At 28.3% G+C, this 4,887-nt stretch overlaps 1 non-coding gene across 1 annotated transcript; it reads left to right on the top strand.

Annotated features, from left to right (window-relative positions):
* The first annotated feature begins 270 nt into the window (after nucleotides 1-270).
* TRNAY-GUA (transfer RNA tyrosine (anticodon GUA)) lies at nucleotides 271-343 on the top strand. The gene has a single exon. It is a non-coding gene; the product is annotated as a tRNA-Tyr (tRNA).
* The last annotated feature ends 4,544 nt before the right edge of the window (nucleotides 344-4,887 follow it).

The following is a 4,887-nucleotide window of genomic DNA, read 5'->3' as shown; positions in this document are numbered from 1 at the left end:
ATGAAACCTCACGGTTGCTCGGTTAAAATTATATCTATTTTTATATATCTTTTTCTTGCTTTTAAAAGAAAATTTCGAAGATATTACATTTAACTAATTCGTTTTAGGTATGTAATACAAAACTTATTAAACAACAATTTTACTAAATAATTTATCTAACCAAAAAGTTGGTAAATACGATTATTGCAATCAATAAAGGTTTTTAAAGAAATGTCTTTTTCATTTTTTAAACAACTGATTAATATTCATGGATAAAGAATATATTTTAAGGCCTTGGTAGTCTAATTGGTTAGGACACTTGCGCGTAAAGCAAGCGATCCGAGTTCGACTCCCGGCCGAGGTAATATTTTTCGCAATAAAAAAGAATTATTTCCAGATTTAGTATTTTCAGATTTTAATATAGTTTAACATCGATATAAAATGCCAAAAAGAGCATCAATTAATTATTAAATTGTTAATCAATTTAGTTCGTGATAGTACTACGGTAGTTTATTAGAATTGAGTTTCAAGACCGATAATTGTTCGGCGCGCAGTTTGGAAAGACACTATACACATATTAGTATATAAATTCGCGAAATTATATATAAATAATTAAGATCCAAGCTAGACTGTTGTAGGCTTCGTATTCGTCTTAGTTATGTTCGTACATTGACGATCTTTAGATTTGAATATTGAATACTTTTAAATTATAATAATTTTATAAAATTATTACAATCGTTTATTTATAATTGATTAGTTTAATTACATTACACAATAGCAAAATATTTAATGTCAATTGTTGAAAAATTATAAAAAGTTATGGAAATCTGTAGAAATAATTTCAACACAATCTATTAATCAAATTAAATTAAATAGCAAATTGATCAAAATGTCTATATGAGAGAAGCGATAATATAGATCGTACTTCATATAACATATATAAATGCAGATATAAATCAATCAGATTGTGTGAATATATTATACATATTTACACAATCCAATATCCAACGAAGGATTAACGAAGAGAGAGAAAATCATTTTCTCTATAGAAGCGGCGAAATGCTTTTCTGAGGGGAACTTGTGAAATGATATCAACGAACGAGGAAATGGTTTCAACTCACTTGAACTCGATAGAATTCGCAGTCCAAACACCCTTCAAGCGGCTCACATAGATTGCTGAGCTGGGTGACCGAGAACAATGTCGACACACATATCCGCGTATTTCGATCAATCAATCGGGTGTCTATTTCAGTAATTGACGTGTTGGGCCGCATGCCAAACTCGTCGTTTATACATAAAACTTAATTATTAGAGATTAGGTGACTGTTTCCGCAATATCATAAAAAAAGTCTTTAGGTTTTCTACGCAATATTCTTCTTTCCAAGAAATATTCTTTCTCTGGTATTTTTTTCTCTTAGCGCGCGCACACACACACAATCTTCTCTAGAAAAGCTCTTGCATTCTCATAAAAACTTTTATTATTTTCTTCAATTCTTTTACATCTATAGCGAGTTGAATAAATAAATACGTATTATGATCAGGTCCTCTTAACATTTACTAGATTTGTAAAATTGACGATGTTTTTTCTTCAAATATTTACTACAATATATTTGTTTTGCTATATTTGCATGTAAAAGTACATAAATATTTATTTAATACGTGAATGCATTAAAGAATATTGTTTTTATATTTTTCTATTTTTATTTGTTTCTGCAATGATAATTAAATCCTCTTGATTAAATTAATTCAACTTAATCTAGAACAAATTAAAAATTTAATTTTTCATGATAAAAAACTTCATATTTAATTTACACATTTATATATTCAACCAATGCAATTTATACAAATATGTATTATATATCGTGAAATTGACACATCACTGCTTCGTGACGCGGTGATAATGGTTCCGACAAATCGTGTAATGCAGATCGAATAAACGAACAACGCAATGTCATTTACCTTATGATAAAAGCATTCCGTTAATTCATAGTTGTACTTGCAAATCAGTTTCGCTGCCATTCGCAGATTCACGCTACATGTGTTTACACGTTTTAACATTACCGGATTTCTCTGGATGTTACATGGGCCAGTGGAAATCAAGCGAACACGATAGTATAGCTAAACTAACAATACCTCAACCGCGCGCACCGTTGATTCGACATTTCTAGTTCTCGCTCATCGTAGACAATGCAGGCCGAGCGCGAATCCGCTAGTTAATCGGTCCAAAATCGTTTTGCAGAGCTGCGTGCGTTTGAATCGGCCAACCACACACTATATTTCTATTATTCGGAATGTCGTACTTCAACGTGAGTCGCAACAAAATTAATTATGTGAATAATTAACGTATGTCTTGGCCACTCTGCGCAAACGGGCAGTTGAAACGTTTTATAATTCGTTCACAGTTAACCGCGTTTTCGAGTAATTTCTGAAACAATTCTACTAATTTACCAGCTCGCTTTTCATTTGCTGTGAAAAAAATAAAATTGATATTTACGGTTAACTCTAATAATACGCATGTTGCTCTATTATTTTATGTAACATATAAATAATTAATTGTCAACTCCATAAATCGATATTTTATGAGTATTTCTTCGATACACAAAATGTAATATTCTTATGCCCGTATTTACAATTACATCTCTACTTAATTACTTGAGACATTATATGGTTTAATAAATATCTTGGGAATCAATTTAATATTCGTCATATCTGCAATCATGATTTGAATGAAGAATAGTCTAAATTTTTTGCTTGCAATCCGATAATCGATTTTTAAGAGAAAAGCTCATATGAGGATGTATACTTTAATAGATTTTAAAGCTTCTTTTTTCCGGAGAAAAAAAACAATTATTTACGTGCTGAATTTGATTAATAGATGTCTAATACTTAGATCTTCTTTAAAACTTAGATTTTAAAAAATATTTTTCGATTAAAATGACAATAATCTTTATTGTTAAACAATAAATTTAACAGTTTTTTTAAAAAATAAAGTAATTAATCTAACCATTTAAATAGTCATTAAGTAAAAAAATTAAATAACTTTATGTAATAGTTAAATAATTTGCTATTAATTATATATATATATATATATATGTTTATGTGTATATTACATATTAAACAGAATAAAATCTCTCGACAATTAAGATTCAAATAATGTATTTCCATTCTAAACTCTCTTAATCGTACATATGACTTTTGTCATAAGCAAAACCATCACGCTGTCATTCTTGTGTTAAAACTCGAGCAAATAGGTGATAGCATGAGTCGCTCTGTGAATCATCTTATTTTCCTTCGAAATGTATTTACACAAATACTTAAAAGGTCGGGATACTTTGTAATTATTATTGTAAATTATCTCGCGGGATTGAAAATTTGTAAAAACTTATTGGAACGCAATGATTGCTCTTTTGAAGCAAATATTTTATTTTACACAATTTATTCGTTTGAAGACGTGATGAAATTATACGACGAGCGAGAATTATAAATTATTTACATATGAATCATCATTATTTTACGGGCGATAATTGTCTCTTCAGCATTGCTTGAACTCGAATATGTCCTATGTTTTAAACTTTCGTTTCAAATGTAATTTGATTATAGTTTTAAAATTGATAACGCAAAATAATGTACGAATTGTGGAATTGAGTCACTTGAGTAATAAAAAGCCATGTTGTATCGACTGTGTTTCAAAAATTAATTTAAAATGCAAGAAGTAGAATGTTTAGTGTGTGTGCAATTATTTCAGATTACTTTCAATATTTTGTTAAATATTAGACTTATTGATATGCAGCCTTGATTGTTTCGGTATGCGATTATTTTCTACAAACGATTAATTATGATTAGTTGATGCAATTAATTAACTTCTGCGATTAATAATTGTAAATATATTAGGTATCTAATGAAGCTAATATTTCGCGTAATTAATTTATTTTAGGGATTCGATATGACAGGAAATGAGAGAATAATAAATTATTATTTTATTTACGCAAACGACATGACATCCTTAATACAATGTTTAAATTCAAATATTTCTAATTACTTAATTATTTATAACATTACTTGTCATTTTCATCATTCATGCGTTATTTGTGATTTGTTAAAATTTTTCACTATTTGATATTTTATTTGTTATATTAATTTATGCGACTTACAATTGTCAGTAGAACCATTTTTGATTTTTCATTTTATTCCTCCACAATATAATAAAGTATCACGCGTGTGATTATCGAAAATGTAAAATGTCACTGCGTATGAATGCATTAAAAGTAAAATGTTATTCTATCACTTTAGTCTGGTAATTAATACGTTCGTATAATCATTATTATGTTTTTGTGAATGCTGCGCTATATATGTATAACAAACAAATGAAGAGGAAGCCTCAGAAACATCAGGCGATGACGAAGCAACTATAAGGTAAGTAATTTATTAGTTCTTTTGGTTTTACTAATTATTTAAACATTTAATAATTTGTAACTATTTATAAGCAACCAGGAATTATTTTTTTCATCATTTTGGATATTGCTATAATTTATATTTATTTCTGTTTTCAATATTATTTCAATGTAATCATAATTCCATCACTACACATATACGTGATTAATATAATAATTAATATAGTAATTAATATAATCTTATATAAGGGAAAGTAGTCTAAATCGTACCTATTTGCAGTTTTTGTTCTCTATAAGTCGTAAATAAAGTCCGATCATAAAACCAATGATGCCGTTCGAAAGATCATTTAATTTCCTTCATTTTCGCATACCATTTTGACGTATCTCTTACTTGTGTGGAACTATAATGAAAAATGTAAAAATACGTTTTCCGGTCCGATTTGGAATTCGTAGTTCCAAATCAGACCTCTCCTATGGACTTTTAGATAGAATTTTAAAATATTTTAATTAATTTTTG

Source organism: Cyphomyrmex costatus, unplaced genomic scaffold (genome assembly GCF_001594065.2).
Source record: "Cyphomyrmex costatus isolate MS0001 unplaced genomic scaffold, Ccosl1.0 scaffold43, whole genome shotgun sequence".
NCBI lineage: Eukaryota > Metazoa > Arthropoda > Insecta > Hymenoptera > Formicidae > Cyphomyrmex > Cyphomyrmex costatus.
Note: the sequence above shows the minus strand (reverse complement) of the source record. Positions and strands in the feature narration are given on the sequence as shown.